Here is a 21,126-nt window from a genome sequence, read left to right as displayed (position 1 = left end):
TTTAAGAAAATTTGAAGTGCAATTCCTGCCTGTGTTTTGTCTTCAGGCTGTTCAATTGCAAATGTGTCTTTCCAAGGATTAAAGTTCTTTTTTTTCTCTTTGGAATTAAATCATGTGTCTGTGTTTTTGTTCTTTGCCCACTCATGGTCACTGTAGTTTTCAACCTAATCTATGAACTGTGTCCAAAAATGATTTATCATGTACTTGTTCTCTGTGGTTCTTAGGTTCTTAGGTGGTTGCTTACTAGGATTTTAACAAAGGGCTAATCCCAAATCTGAATTCTGAAAATTCTTGAGTCATTTCTGCAAAACTGTGTGAGATGACGTTTTTCACACTAATTTTATCAACCACCAGGGGAAAATTGTAAGTCAGATTGCATAGAAAACTTATATCACACATCTCCCTTAAAAAAAACACAGTTTGAGGTATCATTCATGTATGTACAAACGGGCTGAATAAATTATACGCTTCAAGTGGAATCCAAGCAACATATCTTGGATTAAAAAAAAAACACTTTTCAAAAGATCTTCCTTTTGTTCCACAGAAAAATAAAGTCATACAGACTCTAATCAAAAACAGGAACAATATCCCTTTCAAATGAGTGAAAACTTTTTTTAAATGAAACGCTTTATACAATGCAGATTGTTTCAAAAAGCAGCTTTACAAGGATAAACAGGAAAATAATGATTCAATGATGCAAACAGAATTCAATTCTGCTGTAAAGCAGCTCTAAAAAGACAATAGTAAACAGTCATAATTTAGTTGAAATCAGTTCATTTTTTATTCTTTTCAGTTCAATAACTGTGAAGTACATCAATTATGAAATTAGTTCAATTCACCTATAAAGCAGCTCTGCAGAAAACAGTGATGAATCATCCATCTTGAGTTGAGTTCTCATGCAAAAGTGTCAGTGCAGTCAAATGAATAATTTTAAACACCGGTTTGTACCGTTTAATGAGGCTTTCCATGAAACCAAAGGTTTCTACTATAAACTTTTGGAGTTATGGCACTTTTTGTTGTTCATACCTTAAAAATGCTCGGAAAAAGTTCATTTCTATTCCCTGGTTTGTTCAAATTTCTACCCCAAATTATGAGCAAGAGGGATCATAATTTAAGGGATCCATAGTCCATAGTAATCGATTGTCGAGTTCACGCGCATTGGTTTAGTACCTATGATCATGCGTGTGAACTCGACAATCGATTACTATGGACTTCGACCGAAAACAGGATGTAAATACAGGTATGTGCGCTGGCTGAATAAACATCATTTTTATTCATATCTTTCACATCTACTGCAGTCAGATTCACCCGCGTTCACTCTGAATGGATTAACTCACATGGCTGGGCACTTGTAATGACACATCAAGGATGTTAAGAGGCTAAAAGCAGGTTTAAAACTTGCCCCATTGAAGTCAACAGGGTGCAAATTTTAAAAAGAGGATAACACGGTGTAGGCAACACCGATTGTTGTCGTTGTTCTCTGTACTGACAGCACTCCAAATTGACAAAAAAATGAGCTCAATGTTAAAATTGACCGGAGTTCTCCTTTAAGATTAGTAGACGGGGGAACGCAAAACATTTGCGAGAGAACGCAAAATCATATCATTTTTCCTCCCATGTCATGTTTTTTTCCCCCATCACCATGTTCTTTATGGGCTCTGAAAGTACAAAATAAAAAACAAACATTGAAATGTTGCACTTTCTGCAAGATCTATGTGAACATATCTCAAATAGTTGCTTCCCTGACAAAATGCCTCTGTCATTATTCACCGACCTCATGTTCGTGATTAACTAACCAACCTCCCATTCTCCCCATTATTATTAAATCAAGAACATGATGCATAACAAGCTTCATCCGTTGAGCATTGTGTGCGGATTCACTTCCGTCTGGACTCCCTCGGAGAAATATCAGGCTTTCACGCTGCTGTTGGTGGTTGGTCTATTGGTTGAGCTCCATATGAAATGCATTACTTCTGGTTTTCGAGCCTTACAGGAGAGTTATCATTCACTGGAAGCAGACTGGAGCGGATTCCTCTCCACGGGTTGCTGTGGTGCTCAGGGAGGCGCTCAGTCAAGGTCAGACTGAAAGGGCTCTTTGTGTGAGCTGGTCCGGTCTGAGAGAGCGAGACGGCTTCAATAGAGCCCTGTGATGCCACACAAAATGGAGGAACGGGCCATGTGGACTACGAACCTGACCATGCAAGATGCTCGTGGTTTATTTTCAGAGCGTCTTTTTCAACATTCAGTATTACACCGAATAAGTATAAGCAGGCCCACTTCGGTCCTCAGAGAGTTTAGTTTTTCTCCATCTCTTTTTGTTTCACTTTTGACAGAAGCACACCCATAATGTCTCTCAGTGAGTGGCCACAAATAGACAATTGCTTTTGCAGGCTGTTCTGCGCTCAATGGAGAGTCTGAATTCCAGTCCAACGGCAGCAGCTCTGGAATCGCTCACTGGGAAATGCAAACAGTGTTCCCATGACAACGGTGCGGCGCAGCAAACCCTCGCTCCAAGCTCCTGCGAGGTGAAAGAGAAAAGAAAGGGAAAGAAGTGTGGTTGTCCATTTGCACAGCCGCTTTGAGCGTCTCGCTGGCGACGTTCTGTCGAAGGGCATCCCGACCGCATTGTGAAGTATGTTTGGAGTTTTTGGATAAGATATTCCCACTGGAACTAGACGCTGACCTTGATGTAAGGTCACTTTGCCAATGTTTAGTTGTTTATGTAGACTTATATATAAACTGGGGAAGTGGACCCATGCCCTTGTCACCATGATAAAGTTGCTGCGTCTTGCAGAATGAACTTCCCCAAAACCCTTTTCTTAATCTGACTGTAACCAGGAGTGCAACTATTACAACTCTCCCCCTTATTTTTTTTTTTATTTTTTTTTTTTTGTTGAAAGTTTTGAGTTTGTTCCCCCTCACTTTTTTTTTTTTTTAGAGATAAGCATTATTATTTATGATTAAAAAAAAATGTTGGAAGCTATCTCCATGGTAAGAAAAAAAAATCTGTGGAAAAACAGAAAATGCTGGTAATTTTCTGCCTGGACGTTAAGTTTACGGACATTTTCTTGTGTGGAGTTACATTCAAGGGAATACATTCAAGCTATTTTAAGGCATGAAAAAACTTTTTTTCAAAGAAAAAAACGTTTAAATATGTAATTTTGGTGATCAAAGATGATTTTCAAGGGATACAATTACTGACTACAGGGAGACTTGGAGTACATAAATGCAATTTATAATTACTTCTATTGTCTTTGAAATATGGCTAAATTGTATACTCCCGAATGTACTGGCAGGCCTTTATGGTGAACAATTTATTTTTATTTTTATGTCAATTCTATTGAATCTTGCATGTCATGTATTTATTAGATATATTTGCAATTATTAGACATATTTGCAAGTCTAATATCGAATAACACTAAATTTATAGTAAAAATTATAATCAAGGGCATGCTCTGTATGTTAGTCAACACATCAAAATAAGTGTACTTCTTTAAAGCATAAACTTATTAAAACAAAACGATTTAAAATGTACTTTAAAGTAAAACGTTTAATTTGACAATTATTATAAAGTGCATTTTTTAAAGTGTACTTGAAACTTAGTCATGAAAGTCAAGTGTACTCTCTTAAGGTACACTTAAGTGGCCTTTTATTTCATTAATATTGTATTATTTAAAAGTGCTGTGCATATTATAGATTTGACGAACACTACAAATGCACATTCAATACAGTTAAGTGCATCTTTTTTCTTCAAAGGGGAAAAGGTGAAAGACAGACAGGGACTAATATGTCTGTCACACTATTCAGAAATAAATAAATAAATAAATAAAGGTGGTAAAACATCTATACAACTATAATGTAATGAAATATGCTAAATGCTAACCGGTCAAACATCCGGAATTAAGTGTCTGTGACCCATTAAAATACCATGAAAATGTAGATTTATACAATATATAGTAGATAATATGCGAAAAAAGGTATACCAACAGAGTAGTATGTCCAAGTACATAGTATTTAAAAAGCAGTCTGCAAAAGTACCCGGATGACCTATATTTCTGGCAAAATTCTGAAGTGCGCATTCGTTGGACACTTTACTATCCCATGAGGCCACAGGAGTGCTGGTAGGTCACATAACAGTAACAACATGGTGGATGGAGTACGTCTGAATTTCATCCAAACAGAAGCCACTGCCATCTAGTTTTACATCCAATGTTTTTCATTTTTTTGGTCTACTGGATATGTTTTGTTAATCTGTATTTTCAGTACTTTGCCAGCTGAATGATCAACACCAAGGAACATAAGCTAAACTGAATATCGCATATGCCTATAAGCTCAACACAAAGGGCAAACGTCACGCTTTTAAAAATTAAGGTTTATTGGTCTCTGGTTCCATGAAGACATCCATGAAATCTTTCTATTGTACAAAAATTTCTTTATAGGGAAAAAGGTTCTTTGGATTTCTTAAATGTGACCCTGGATCACAAAACCAGTCACATGTCGCACGGGTATATTTGTGGCAATAGCCAACAATACATTGTATGGGTCAAAATTATCGATTTTTCTTTTATGCCAAAAATCATTAGGACATTAAAGGGTAAGTTCGGTATTTTACACTTAAAGCCCTGTTTACAGATCGTTTCTGATGAAATAGAACGGTTATGATTAAAATTTGGACACATGCTGCTGTCCCGAGAATTTTAGGTTTATTTCGCTTCTCCCCCCCACCTCCACAATGGCAGTCTATGTTCACTGGAACAATCCTTCCTAAAACGCATTAAACTTTCGTTTACAAAGAGATGAAACTCACCGAGTGGTCAGGGGTGTTCACTGATATGCTCACACAAAAATCGCTGCAAAATATGCTTTCCAACAGGTGTTTTACCATTCGTTGTAAAACTGTGGACCTATTTTTCCAAACGTCTCACACCCGAACATTCTTCCGTTGAGAGCTTGAATAATAGACACTCCAGCCCAGTTGGTGGCGATAATGCACCTTTGCCAATTGCAAGCAAACCGCTGGCATTTCACTGAATACACAGAAGAAGCAGAAGAAGAAGCGGCGGAGTAATACCGTACCTCACACAGCACATTCAATACAAATCAATGGAGTTGGACAAAAACTACGATAAAACCTGTTGGAAAGCATCTTCTGCAGCGATTTTTGTGTGAGCATATCAGTGAACACCCCTGACCACTCGGTGAGTTTCACGTCTTTGTAAACGAAAGTTTAATGCATTTTAGGAAGGATTGTTCCAGTGCACATAGACTGCCATTGTGGAGGTGGGGGGGAGAAGCGAAATAAACCTAAAATTCTCGGGACAGCAGCATGTGTCCAAATTTTAATCTTAACCGTTCTATTTCATCAGAAACGATCTGTAAACAGGGCTTTAAGTGTAAAATACCGAACTTGTCCTTTAAGTAAAGATCATCTTCCAAGAAGATATTTGGTACATTTCCTACCGTAAATATATAAAACATTTATTTTTGTGAGTGAATGCAGCACAATCGCCAACACATTTCGATTTTTTTTGCACCCTCAGATTCCAGATGTTCAAATAGTTGTATCTCGGCCAAATATTGTCCTATCCTAACAAACCATACATCAATGGAAAGTTAATTTATTCAGCTTTCAGATTATGTATAAATCCAAATTTCAAAAAAATTACCCATGTGACTGGTTTTGTGGTCCAGAGTCACAAATGTTCTTCACGCTTAAAAAAAAAGTTTATTTTAAGAACTGTTCACTAGAAGGTTCTTTAGGGAACCAAAAATGGTTTCTCTATGGCATCACTGCGAAAACCCTCTTTTGAAACCTTTATTTTTAAGAGTGTGAGCAAAGTTATATATTGCGCCCAGTCAGGTAGTGTATCCCATGACTATAGCTACTGTTGCTCGCCCAGTTCACTATAAGGTTGAGGTTTGAGCAGACAACACACAGTTTCCTGGACTCTAAATGCTATAATTACAATGAATGGTTCTGATCCAAGTAATGTTAAAATGCACATCCAACCATACGCATTATAAGAATACGGGAAACTATTCATTGAGGACATCCTTGGAGTGGACCAAATAAACACTGAGCGGTTAAGATATTTGCAGAAACAGCAAATAGCGCAGCGACTTGGCAGCAAGAGGTCCAGAGAAAGAGCCGGGGGTCCCGAGGGAGAGGAGATGGGCAAGCGAACAAAGCGAGTGATTGGTGCTCTGTGGGCCAGTGACATCTCTCATGCAGGGGAAGTGGAGGAATGCTGGGAATGTGTTGACTTCACACACGCGCTCCCCCCCACAGAAGCCTGGCCTTGATGAAGGCGAATCAATAGGAGCTCTGTGGCGTCTGCACGTGGCGCTTCCTCCAGGACAAACACTACGCCTCGGCCCAGAGGACACCCACCAGCTAGACCTTCACACACAGACAAGAAAAACATGCATATTGCTTATGAACGCGCAAGCAGATGGCCTTATCGCACATCTGAACATATATTGAGTTTTTTTCAGTGTTTTGTCCAGTAAGCATGTCTAAACTGGATTATAGGAACTGAATTGACTTCTTACAAATTGTATGCTCTGGCTCCTTCTCTCAATTTCTCACTTTAGAATGTTCTGAATAGCATACAAGCATGTAGTGTGCATGGTTTGGAATATCCAGATTACCTGACTAAATGAGCAACGTGTTAGGGTTTACTCTTGTGAAAATGAAGTGTGCTTAATTGCATTTCTGTCATGACATCTCTCGAGTGTTTGGCATGGTAATGGATATGACAATGTTGATGTGTTTGGTCTTGATATTAATAGATGTGCTCTGCTCCAGAACATGTAGGGGATTTGCTGCAGCCAATGCAAACACGACACGCTGCTGTGAGCAAGTGCAATTTACAATAGCATACATGAATTACCTGAAGCAGATATATACAGGTGGAGCTGGGGAAGGTGGAGGGTTTCTGAAAGCATTCTGCAACAGCAAATGCTGACCAAGTATTTAAAGGTTGAGCAGCGAGCTTATTGGCTACTGAAACAGTAGAAACCAATCAGCTGTTCCCTATAGATAATGATGTGATTGCAAGCAGATTGAGTTATGGAGCTATCAGCATGCTCTATCTAGAGTTTCATGACAGAACTTTGTATTGAATGTGAACTTCAAGTGTACTTTAAATATTAAAGATATAAAAAAAATTAAAAAAAATTAAAAACTGCTTGCAGTTGCAGATAATAATGAGAGACAACTTAAGTGTACTTAAAGTGTACGTAAAGGCATGGAGGGCTCACTTTTGTCTTCCCTTGTGAAAAAAGAAGTGCACTTATTTGTACTGAGTGTGCACTTGTAGTGTACTTTTTATTTTTTAAAAGATGTACTTGCAGATAATATATAAATGTAACAAAAGGTCACTTAAGTGTAGAAGAAGCAGACATTCGTTACTGTTTCTTAACACACATCAGTACACTTTTAAAAAGTGCACTTTGTAATAATGTCAAATTAAAAGTTTTATTTGTAAATATTTTGAACATTTGTGTTTTGTTTTAATAATCTTTTGTCACGCTTTAAACAAAATGCACTTAGTTTGATGTGTTGACTACATAATTATAAATATATTTAAAGAAATGACATACAAATATCTAAAGAAATTACATTAAAGTATATTTTACATATAAAGATGTATTTAAGTACTCTTAAGTTCAGCTAATTTCATTTCATGTACATTTAAAATATATTTTTATTTAATTGCAATTAACATGCAATTAAGTGTGCGAAGTTACTTATTATGAGCGGATAAATGAGAGACGTGTTAGGGTCTACCCTGAAAAAGAAGTGCGCTTAATTGTATTGAATGTGAACTTGTAGTGTACTTCAAATCTTAAAGATATATTTTAAAACTGTGCTTGCAGATAATAAAATAAAACTGCATTTGATGTGCTGACTACAACAAATGTAAAGTACTTGAGGATAATTTTAACAGTGTGTCATTCAATATTACATTTAAAGTTAATGTATTTTAAATGAATTGCAACTTCATCCTTACAAATGTGTAATTACAAATATCTTTAAAAACAAGACATACAAGTTTCAATAGAAATTAAATTGAAATACATTTCAGTTTACAGTACAGCTTGACAGTACAAAAGCACTCTTAAGTTCAGCTTACTGATTTTGATTTAAATATAAAAGTTTTCATTCAATTGCAATTAACATGCAATTAAGTGTTTGAAAACATTATACTCAGTTCACACTTAAGTATATTCTTTTAATTTATATTATTTCCATATCAAGTTCTCTTTTTAAACATATGCTAAGTGTTCTTCTTTTTCACAAGGGTAGGGTGTGAAATCACAAGCAGTATCAGCCACATTTTTCCATCATCTATTTCTCGGCTCATTTTTAATCAGTTTGCCAAATGCCAAAATTGTGTTTTTTACACAAAACTTTTGAAAGTATTTTTGTATATAGTTATTTGCTGAGTTAAACATGCAACACAATGTGTCTTGTGAGTTTTAACGTGTATTGTCTAGCATTGCATAATGCAAACTGCTTCAGATGCTAGTTATAAAAAATATAGTAGGCAGTATTCAGTGTACACTGCTCAGTATGCAGTAAGTATGCTAGTTTTACATTCAAAATGTAGAGCCTCATTCATAAAACACTAGGAGAACGAATTGTTTCAATGATTAAATGCCACAATTTACATCACAATGGATTTACAAACCATTTATACACAAATTCGTTCTGCTTGTGTGCTTCATGAATGAGGCCTAAAGGCCTGTTTTATAATACATACTATACTTAAAAGATATACTGTATAACCTACCAAAGCATGAGGATGAACCTCAAGTAGAGGATCTGGAAAATGCATTAATGTATTTTATCTAATAAAAATGGCAATGTGGTAAAATACGTTTTTTCAAAATGAAGGCTTGGATTAAAATGACATTGTTATATGATAAAATGTTCCATAATAATCAGAAAGGAGAAATCTGAGAGCCCTCGCTTTAAATCACAAGACTTAAACTCCTGTGAGTTTGAGAGGGGAAACTAATTCTTTTCTATCTCATAACCTCTTTGTAAATTATATTTTGCCGTTTTGTTTTCTGCTCATTTTCACAGAAATTCTTTCCTGTGTAACAGTACATGAGCACAAAACAAATAGCTTGTGACAATTAGATTAAGTACAGAGTCTGAAATAGCAATTGAATGAGAAAGGCCAAAACCCAGCATGGAACTAGAGTGCTGAGGAATAGCTAGAGTGTTTTATGATCTCCAAGCGCAAGTCTGGGGAATTCTCAAATGACCAAATAGGCATGGAGGCCTCACTTCTGTCTTCTCTTGTGAAAAAGATGTGCATTTAATTGTATTGAGTGTGCACTTGTAGTGTATTTAAATGAAGCCCCTTAAACGACATGTTGAAGGGGGGGATGAGATTGTAGGAAAAATTGTCAGTGCTTTTGTGTTCCCATGCTAAACTATTTGTTCCTCCAAAAAAGTTTGTGTTCCCACGCAAAACTTTCGCGTTACCCAAGAAACTTACCTGAGAAACTTTGTGTTCCCTCGCAAAACTTTAGTATTACCTGAGAAACTTTGTGTTCCCTTGCAAAAATTTAGTATTACCTGAGAAACTTTGTGTTCCCTCGTAAAACTTTAGCGTTCCCAAAGAAACTTTGTGTTCCCTTGCAAAAATTTAGTATTACCTGAGAAACTTTGTGTTCCCTCGTAAAACTTTAGCGTTCCCAAAGAAACTTTGCATTACTTTGCAAAACATTAGTATTACCTGAGAAACTTTGCGTTCCCTCGCAAAACTTTAGCATTACCCGAGAAATTTTGCGAAACCATCGGTCATTTTCTAAAAAAACAAAAACATTTATATACTTTTTAACCACAATTGCTTGTCTCGCACTAGCTCTGCGATGCGCCACGCATTACGTAATCACTTTAAAAGGTCACGCGTCAAAGCGTCACGCAGTACTGTCCTCACATAGGTGGAAGTACAGACCTAGTGTTTACAAAGCGAACGTGTAAAGACTAAGTCAAACACCCTTTACAAAACACATAAATAAATAAAAGGTAAAACAACGATGTCGGACGATTTTGAAGTTGGAGGAGAAAATAAGATGGAGTTTTTCGCCCTACCCTACCTTTTCCACCTGACCTTTCCCACGTGATTACGTAATGCGTGAAGTCGTGGACCTGCAAGACGATCATTTGTGGTTAAAAAGTATATATATTCTTAACGACCAATTAGATAAGTTTCACAAGATAAGACACTTATTCCTCGGCTGGGATCGTGTAGAGCCCTTTGCAGCGGCATTGAAACTGCAATTTGGACGTTCAACCCGTTGGTTCCCATTGAAGTCCACTATATGGAGAAAAATCCTGAAATGTTTTCCTCAAAAACCTTAATTTCTTTTCGACTGAAGAAAGAAAGACATGAACATCTTGGATGACATAGGCGTGAGTAAATTATCAGGACATTTTTATTCTGAAGTGAACTACTTCTTTAAGTGCTAAAATGTTGGGTTAAAAGGTGAAATAGTTTGATGTGTGCAGTTTTCTTTCCTGTGTTGATGTATTTTCTATTGAATCAGGAAATTTGGTCTGAAGTCTGAACATATTGTAGGTTTGTCACTTTTTAAAAAAAATAGTCAATAGCTCTGAGCATAGCTTGTAGCTTTAATGGATGATATCATTGAAGACACTAAAAATTTATAAATTCCAGCCATTTCCACATAAGAAAGTAAATAGTATATAGTGGTGAAAGGTAAGGATTTCACCAGAACAAAAATAATGCACATTTTAAATGTGTATATCTGCCAATTGTTTTTTGTTTTTTTTGTCAGTGTTTAGTAGGACCATAGCATATAGACGAGCTCAGGCTAATCACAAAAAAGTCACAAAATTCTTAGCTTCAAACTGCTTTGAAACTTTTAAAGCATAATAAACCATCCACAGGCTTATCAGTTCACATCTGACATTCGCTCCAGGACGTCTGCCAGTGCTGTTTTCATTGGGGATATTTCTGATCTGTAGACTCAAATGATAAGTTTATGAGTATGATAAATCAAACCGAATCTAAGTAAGATATGACAATATAATCATGTCACATTGGATTTACAACCTTCCCCTTCTGCCGTTCACTTGCACCCGATCTTAGTGTGTGCTGAGCGTCTGTCACCTCACATGAGTGAAGAGAGCCATATACGTGGGATCTGTAAGCAAACACACAGGGTATAGGGCCCTTGAGAACAGCCCTCTCAGCACCCCCAAAAGAAGCTGTGTCTAGATGAGAGAAGAGGAAGATGTTGGACAAACACACTACCAAAGCCAACTCTGTTTACTCTTCACCCTCCCCCAGACGCCATTTGCTAAAAGCTGGCAGTGCCATTTCAGTGGCCCCATGGCAACAGGAGAGAATATGTCACTGGGGTAAGTACTTTCTCATGATGTCATGAATTCATTATCTTGGCACAATGAAATACTGCATTGTCTGGTGCTCTGATAAGCCTCCTAGCAGTGAAGGGTGTATTTATGATAACTTCGAATTATGATTTTTTATAGCAAGATAAATGTGTCAGTAAATGAAGTAATATTGTACAATGTTTAGTACATTTGCCATTTTGAAATTTTCTTCAGAACACCCAAGCATTATTATTATTATTAATTCACTTTATTATTGAGCATCAAACCAGGACACACAGGGAGGAGGGGGTGTTTTGTTTTTTTTGTTTTTGTTTTTCACACACTCTTATATAGTAGTTATTAGAGTAGTTCTATAAAATGTTATCTATTATATCAATATTAGAGAAAATGTCTTAGTTGATGAATATCATATATAGGCTGTTGTCATATCTTTTATATCATGTGTTCAACCTTCTTCCTGGACAACTGCCTCCTGATTTATTCAGTTTCCCACACATCTTGAACAGAATCAAATGCAAACAAAGTAATAAAAACAACCACACATAGTGTTGGTTTAACTTAAAATAGTAAGTAACCTGGTTGCCTTCAAATTTTTAGTTAATTGAAATTAACAATTTCACGCACTATAGAAATTATCGTAAATTCGAGTTTCCTAGTTAAAAATTGGACATGAACGCCCTCTCAAGTCGTATTTACCCCTGGAAAGCTCAGGGATAATTTTGATACCCAAGTTCCCAAGTTGGGCGAGCCATACACTTTAAACATGGCGGAGGGGAGAACCGTTGCTGCTGTGACTGCTATTCTTTATTCGTTTTTTTCCACAACCGCTACATCTTGTCTGGTGCACATATATGAGTAATGCACATATATGAGTAATCATTTGAAGTGAATTGTATGTTTTATACACAGCTCAAATATCCTGTATTTGACCAAAATTCCAGAATCGTCAGCAGGATGTCTATAGATAGCACGGTGAATGTTTATATGGTTGTCAATGAATGGAACGCTAAATATCAGTTTGGCTTTTAAGGGAAAGAATTTCCCAATAAATAGGCAAGAATAGACCTGGTGTTCTCCATGATTCCTTTTCTTTTCCGACAACTAAGCACTTGAATGTGACGAGCTCGTAATCACAACTTCAGAAGTGGGAAGTAGGAAATTTCCGATAGCCCCTTGAAGGTAGTTTTACCTACTGGGTAACTTGCTCACTTGAGAAGCTGCTTGTGCTTAGAGAATGACAGTGAGCAGGACATTTATGAGAACAGGATGGATTGAGACGCATTCAATAGCTAGAAGGACATTGAGGACACTTCTTTTTTGTTTGTTTGTTTTTTTGTCAATGAAGTCCTGGAAACCAGGACTGTTACATTTGTTAGTCCCAATTACTCTAGGAAGTTTGGCCACCAAGGTGTCATTTTGTAATACATTCATAAAAGCTCTGTTCAGCTGAATTTGAACAATAATGTTGCTGTTCAACAGAAGCACTATTAGTTAGTGCTTTTATTAAAGGATGGCGAGTAAACAATAACAGAATTGTCATGCTGATTTAATCAAGTGCATTGGTGTCAGTTTATGCTTGAGATTCTCCCAGATCTTAAATCTGATGAGCGTACAGACACATTAGCATTTGTAGAGAAACTATGTCTCCATTAATTCAGAAGTAGGCATCTCTCTTCCATACTTAAATATCAGCGTCTGAGTCTGAGTGCAAAGCTGGCTGTTTGTTCAGAGTAAAGAGAGTTTGTGGTGTTGCCGCTGCTCTAACGGAGTCCCTGGCAACCAGAGTGGCCCACCCTGACCCGGACCACTTCATAGAGGATGTGAGTGGACCTGAACTAACCCAGGATAAATTCAGTCATTAGAATGAGGGCAGACGGGGTCACAGCGGTGTCACACAGACAACAGCCATTGTGAGGTGACAATGTTGGTTTGGGCTCAGCAGGAAACAGCAGGCGGACGGGCTGTGATGATGGATGGGTCTCTCCGTGGCACAATGGACGAGGAGATTGATAGATGGGAACTGCAGACGGAGGGCCACACAGAGGCGGATGTGAGCTGTTTGCTTCAGGACAAAGTGAGAGTTAAGGAAAGGTGGGGGGTTGAAAAACATCGATAGAGACATTGATCCCATTCCACAGATGTGTGACGTGATTGTGATAGAATGGGTACATTCGTTTCGAAAAGATACACATTTGTTTAGTGCAGATATTGTGGGTTAAGGCCTTGCTTTACAGTGATTTTCCCATGGTTAATGGGGCAGTTATGCATGAGACAAAGCAAATAGACACTAAATAAAGAAATAAAAGGTTGCTTTATGCCAAGTAGTTTTTAATTGTAAGTAGTTTTTTCTAGGCTATAATATAATAATCACTTTATTTTACAACAGATTTGAATGTGGCTCATTCAGTCACATTTTTTAGCTAGTTCTTGTTTGGATGTTTCTCTTAACTGGTAGCCGTTTTGAGAGTGTACAACAACAAATATGTGTTTGTGTTGCAAGACTTTTATTTTGAAAGGCATTCGTGAAAGTGGTTTACTCTGTCAGACACTTGAGATAAACGTGTTGTCGTTGTGATGATTTAGCATCTGCCGTAAAAAACTATACAGAAACGTCACGCCATCCGGATAGAGTGAATTTGATTGTGGTTATATGAGAAGTATAAACATATACCATTCCGACACCCTATTGGTTTGTACGCGATCCATCGTGTACATCGTCTGCCTCTAAAGTTTGACTTTTTGGCGGTTTTGAATTTGATTGTGCGGGTAAAAAAAGGGTTTGGGCGGGTGGACAAAATTTTGGCTGGTTTGGGGTCAGTTCGGCGGTTTTCAAACATCTACAACATTTTAAAGTCTAATTGGTTAAAAAAATAAACTAAAGTGTGCATGTAGTCCATAAAATCAGTCATCATGACATTACCAGAGCCCGTCTACGGAGAGCCTGCCCACTCCCTATTAAAGGAGAACTCCGGTCAATTTTAACATTGAGCTCATTTTTTTGTAAATTTGGAGAGCTGTCAATACAGAGAACAACGACAAAAATCGGTGTTGCCTACACCGTGTTATCCTCTTTTTAAAATTTGCACCCTGTTGACTTCAATGGGGCAAGTTTTAAACCTGCTTTTAGCCTCTTAACATCCTTGAAATAACATCATTTTTATTCATATCTTTCACATCTACTGCAGTCAGATTCACCGCGTGTTCACTCTGAAGGAATCACTCACATGGCTGGGCACTTGTAATGACACATCAAGGATGTTAAGAGGCTAAAAGCAGGTTTAAAACTTGCCCCACTGAAGTCAACAGGGTGCAGATTTTAAAAAGAGGATAACACGGTGTAGGCAACACCGATTTTTGTCGTTGTTCTCTGTACTGACAGCACTCCAAATTTACAAAAAAATGAGCTCAATGTTAAAATTGACCGGAGTTCTCCTTTAAGACCTATTGTACCGAATTTTGGTTGTAGTTCCATCAGAGTTCCACTGGGGGTGATCACCATGAGTGCAAAATGAATGGGCGTCTATGGGGCTAGACGGCTAAATTTGTCTCTTTCACCCGATTGCCGTTGAGAAATCTCAGATTTGATTGTAGGTTTTGCAAGTTCAACATGGGTTATAGGTCGAAAGTTGAATGAACGAGTACTTATGTCCTTTCGATTTCTTACAGGTTGAGTTGTTGTTGCCCATAACACGCTAGCATTCTGCTAATGAACGCTGATTGGTTAGTGAAGGACTGATTACGACCAGAGATACCGCGCAATGGCATCGTGGCATCCGAAGCGGGACCAGAAACAAATAAAACAAAACCTCGTCTAGCACGTGTATTTACCTGTGTCAGCTGTGTCGTCGATGCCTCGAGAGGAAACAAAGTGCAGAGCGCGAAAGCACCAGTGTGACTGAAGGATTGCCGTAAAGCAGTATCTCTGGTCGTACGATGTGTATGACGTCATTGACGCTTTAAAAGACTTTTTAAAGCAAATAAGTGACTCTAAAAAATCTAACACCCAGCAATGTGTCATTTCTTCGCATATCCTTTCAAATACAACATTCAAATTACTAGACAAAAAATAATATCCTGAGAAAAGTGGATTTTGAGGGGTATAGCGCCATAGACCTCCATTCATTCTGCACTCGTCTGCGAGCGCCTTCATATGGAACCAGAGTGGAACTGCGAACCAGTTCAGAAGCAGGAAGTTTACTGAGAGTGAAACTTCTCGCCTTATTAGACATTCTCCGACATTACTAAACACATCAGCTGACGTTGGTATTGACGTCACCGACGAGCACGCACTTTTAGCCAATCAGCGATCAGTGAATATGAAAGTGGTTTACTCATGGGTTTACTCTGTCAGACACAAAGTGCCTGAGACAAACGTGTTGTCCTTGTGATGATTCAGTCTCTGCCTCAAATGAGATTTTTTTTTTTTCAGGCTGCTATGAGTCATTCATTATTCTAATTTTATTTTCATAACTTGTTAATATAAACAGTCTCTCACCTCAGAAAAATGAACTTTCCAGTCCTGTCAGACATGCTCATAGCGCGCATGAATTATTTTTTAATTATCTTCAAAAAATTAGTATGAATGGGGCTAGGAAGTGACAATGTTAGTGACATTCTTAAAATGTATGTCACGTATGCTAAGTGCAGTGCGACCGTACTTGTGTGTATGTCAATCATTTTTGAGAGATTTTGCATGCTTCCTAAAAAAAATGTTCGCGGCTTAAAATGGCAAAAATGTGGGTCACATGGCCAAACCAGTTGAGAATCACTGTACTAATAAGTCTGAAATGTGTAGCAAATCCTTTGTCTAGGCAACTAGAAAAAAACAACAACAGTGTCATATACAGGAAACCAATCTTTCACTGTCTCATCTCTCTGCCGGGAAAGACTACAAATTACTACTGTTATTCATGTGCCAGTAGCCAACTGCTAACAGGTTCATTGGCCTCTATGCAATCACTGAATCACCTGATGGAGTTATTCAGCAACAAAAGAGCTCTGTTCTCCAGCCTGATGCAACCTTTGGAGAAATGAGGGAGGGAGGTATAAAATAAAGCTATGATATGTGCAAGATATTTGGATATTAGAGGAACATTAATTAGCCTACATATAAATGATATATATATATATATATATATATATATATATATAAAAAACGTTACTCCATATTGTGTTATAAATGTGTAATAATTGATATATAATATATGAAATGATAACAATAAACATTATTAAACAAACATACACTGTCATTCAAAAGTTTGGGATTGGTAAGTTGTTTTAATTTTTTTTTTTTTAAAGAACTTATGCTCACCCAGGCTACATTTATTTGATCACAAAAACAGTAATATAGTAAAATATTATTTAAGTTTATATTAACTGTTGTCTGTGTTCATATATTGTCAAATATAATTTATTACTGTGATCAAAGCTGAATTTTCAGCATTATTACTCAAGTCCTCAGTGTCACATGATCCTATTTGATGATAAGAAAGCTCAAAAGAACAGCATTTATTTGAAAGAAATCAACATATTTCTTTACTGTTACTTTTGATCAGTTTCATGCGTCTTTGCTGAATAAAGGTATTGATTTACTGACCCCAAACTTTTGAACAATAGATAACTAGAATTATTGTATGTGAATAAATAATAATTACTAAATTCCTGTGCAGTTAAAATAGGATCCAAAAATGGTTTAACCTTATGATGTCTTTGCAGTGGGACGAACCCTTTGTGCACCGGGACGAATTCATAATTCCTAACCAACATGTTGATCTGAACTCAAGAATACTATATTAAGAAAAAAAATAGTGCTGATCTTAAAATGCTACAAACTTTTACAAATATTTTTAAAAGGTTACACTTTATTTCGATGGTCCACTTTAGACATTCTAGTAACTATAAGTAACTTTGCAACTACATGTAAACTAACTCTCATTAGAGTATTAGTAGATTGTAGAATAGGTTAGGGTTCAGGTTAGCAGAATAAGTTGACATGTAGTTACTTAGGATGTCTAAAGGGGACTATCAAGATGAAGTGTTACTGTTAAAAAAAGGCAAGAGCAAAGCTCAAACCAACACCTATACCACAGTACATGAGTAATATCTGCTAAAAAAGTGTCAGGTCTGAGATGTGTCACACTGTGAAAACAGGAACTTACCAGCAGAAGCAACAAGACATGGACACGATAAGAACGTTATCATTTCACTATCTATGGCGCGGTCTGATGGCAACCCTATGAATAGGGACAAGTGTGTGTGTGTGTGTGTGTGTGTGTGTGTGTGTGTGTGTGTGTGTGTGTGTGTGTGTGTGTGACAGCTGAATCATCAGCTGTATAAAGAATGGCTGAGCAGAGGGAAAGTACATCTTAAACAACAGTCCCACACATATGCACACACACTGTCAGCAGTGCTGGCTGCACATATGCACAATCCTGGCATTTATATTCTTCAAGTGGATAACATCTCTGGGGTTGTACAGGATCAGACCCCTTGACCCGGGAGAATGAGCTCAGGCAAGGAAAACGACCAAAGGGAGCAAACAATGATGACTTGCAGGTGTTTAAATACAGCAGGTGGAAGAGTAAACATATTAGGCAGTAAATTATGAGCACAGGGTAAACAACAGGGATAGGGCCGTAATCATAAAAATGACACATGAAGAGGTTTGAACTCATTTGGATTGGGAAGGTTTTGTGTTTGGTGTGGATCGGGTGAAAAGATTTTGCAAGATTCTTCTAGGGAATAAAATGCAACCCTTTGTGAAAAGGAGGTATAGGCCTACCACCCCAATAAGCATACTTTTAAAAAGAGTAGCCTACTTATTATGATAATAATAGACTTTAAAAAGAATATACTTAAGTGCTAACTTAATGTAATGTTTTCAGACAGTTAATTGCATGTTATTTACAATTAAAGGTACACTATGTAACTTTCATTTGTTCAAAATACAACAATTCAGCATCAGTCCTTCTTTCAAAGTGTGTTTTTGTCTTGCCCTGATTCACTATGGTAAGTGTTTATATTTTAGACCGGGCGGGAAGGATTTTTTTCCGGGAAATTGTGTACATACATCACTTGCTCCTGTGTGTTTCGTTATGTCAATGTTGTAGTAGCGCTGTGCTGGAATTTATTTTCAAGCAACTACCGTGTCTATTAATGGGTACAGTAACGTCTTCAGCTAGTCAGCCTGAGATCCTTTCCAGTTGGTTAAATAATATTTTATGAGCAGTAGGAGAAGCATATTCATTCGAGTATCTTAGTGTATCTTTAAATAAATAAAAATGTATTATCATTTAAATGTATATTATATGCTTATAATTGTACTTTTAAGGTGCTTTTGACCCACTTAAAGCTGCAGTCCGTAAGTTTTTTGGGTTAAAAATGATCCAAAATACATTTTTGAGCAAGTACATAACTAGCCAGTGTTCAAAACTATCTGCTTGCCTTAGCTCGATTCAAAACGGTAAGCTTGTAATAATGTTTTTGATTCCAGTGGTACTGGTGGATTTCCGTGGGAAATTCGAGCATGTCTCATTACGTCACATCTGTACTCATAAAGAAGGAGTCTCGGCTAGTAGACTATGAGTGTGAGGATGTTGGAGGTGGAGATTTAGAGCCTTTTCTCACAGCACTTGATTTAAACGTATCAATTTGATGGCGAAAAACGACAATCACTAGTGACAACTAGAGATTCATCCGTTGTAAAATGCAAAAGACTTCGGAGTGGCTCCAGAAAAAAAGAGACTGCAACCGGGCCCATGCGAAAACAAGGATAAATATCGGAAGGGCATTAAATGTAGTCACGCAATGCTGATGTTGTTAACATTAACAATTTGAGAATAAAGTATAATTTGCACGGTTTGACGTGATATGATAAGCGATCGTTAGATTTAATCAGCGCGATTTACTGCAATGCTTTTTTTCCCTTAGTTGGTCAGAACAAAAGTGGATGTTACTTACTTGTTCAGATGACATTTTCCGGTGAAAATTCATTGGTCATACTTCCAAAAAGTAGAGTCTGTGATTGCGAATGACAGTATCCACACCAGCGCGGTGACTGACAGCCGCACATTCTCCTCAAAACGAGCTGTGCCGTGCCGAGGCACAACCCACGTAAAGTTGATAATTCAAGCGAATAACTGCAATTGCAGATTTCGAACAGAGATGGCGACAAAGAGGAAAAACTACGGACTGCAGCTTTATGTATGACTTAAGTAGCCTACATCTTTATATGCAATTTCATAATTACATTTATTGTCTTTGAAATATAAAGTATACTGCCAAAAGTACTGACAAGCATCTCAAGTACTTTGCATGTGCTTTAAAAACTATTTTTTTTTATTTGACTATTATAAAGTGCACTTTATAAGAGCGTACTTAAGTGTGTTTATAAACATAGCCATAAAAGTGGACCTGCAGGCACAGTTTAATATTTAATTTGATAATATTTGAAGTGCACTACAGGAGCACATTAATTGTTTTGTTCAATGAAATGATCATACTATATTTTAGTTGGATAATGTTTTTTATTTAATATTTTGTACTTTTAGGGGATTTTATGGTGCTAAATTATATTTATGCTATAGTCATAATCCATTTATTCACTTTTTGAACATAGACCTGAAAATGAAATTTCTAACTTAAACTGTCATAAGTCTTGAATGCCTTAGAGCACAGACTTAAGTTTGGCCCTTTTAAAGACCACACCTGGCTGATTATTGCTGAAGTGAAAAAAGTTTTAAAAAGTGAACTTGAAAAAAGTTAAAAAGTGTATATAATTTATAGTTATGAAAAATACACAAAAATAATATTTTTATAAATAAAATATAAAATATTTTCCAAAACACATTTTAATCTAAAACTGTGAGAAAATCAAAGCCATGAATCAAAACAAGCTATGATCCAAATTTGAGGTTGATATCTCAAAAAATGAGCTTTCAGTAAGATTGACTGCAGTACCAAACGTTTCCAATAGATGAAATTCGTCTCCCATTCATTTCCAAAGTAGTAATTTTTGACCACGAACGATACAAGTGTGACTTTTCTCAGGACCATTTAACCTTTTCGAATCGTGTTTTTTTGTGTTCACATAGCAAGTGCCAAACCCTTTACCAAGTTTCGTACTATTCCGATGACAAAAAATTCTGAAAAAAAGAAGAAAAAAAAAGGAAAATAAATTCTTTCAGTCAAAAATGACTGAACAGCTCCAGAGAGTTAAGTGCACTTACATCAATACATTTAGCAATAGTAATTTAACAATAGTTATAGTAAACACTAAATATAATTCACTTCAATACAATTCCAAAAATGTACTGAATTTGTGTTTCTCACGGATTTAAAAGGCTTATGCTTCAGTTCAAATGAGTTTTGTAGAAAGTATAAATTGTGCCTACATTTGAATTTCATTGAAATGCTAATGTGAATTTATTTTTTGTAGTGGATAGTAAATAAAAGGTAGCCCATAAGATGCGGCAAAACTTTTGACTATTATTGTATGTCCTGAAATTCTCCCTCAGGATTACCATGTAGCCACTGTTTCTGGGTTGTAATTACTGTTTTGAATGGTCTTCTCAGATAAAGAGTCATTTGTGAGCATATTTATGGCCGTGTTGTTGAGGGTCATGCTCTGCCACGCTGAACGCTGGGATATATCAGCAGACATTCCTCTCACTGACTGACTGAATGCCTGGCTGCTCAACAGTTGTTGCTGTTAGATGCCGTGAGCT

Source organism: Squalius cephalus, assembly GCF_949319135.1.
Source record: "Squalius cephalus genome assembly, chromosome: 1".
NCBI lineage: Eukaryota > Metazoa > Chordata > Actinopteri > Cypriniformes > Leuciscidae > Squalius > Squalius cephalus.
This window is presented reverse-complemented; position numbering follows the sequence as displayed.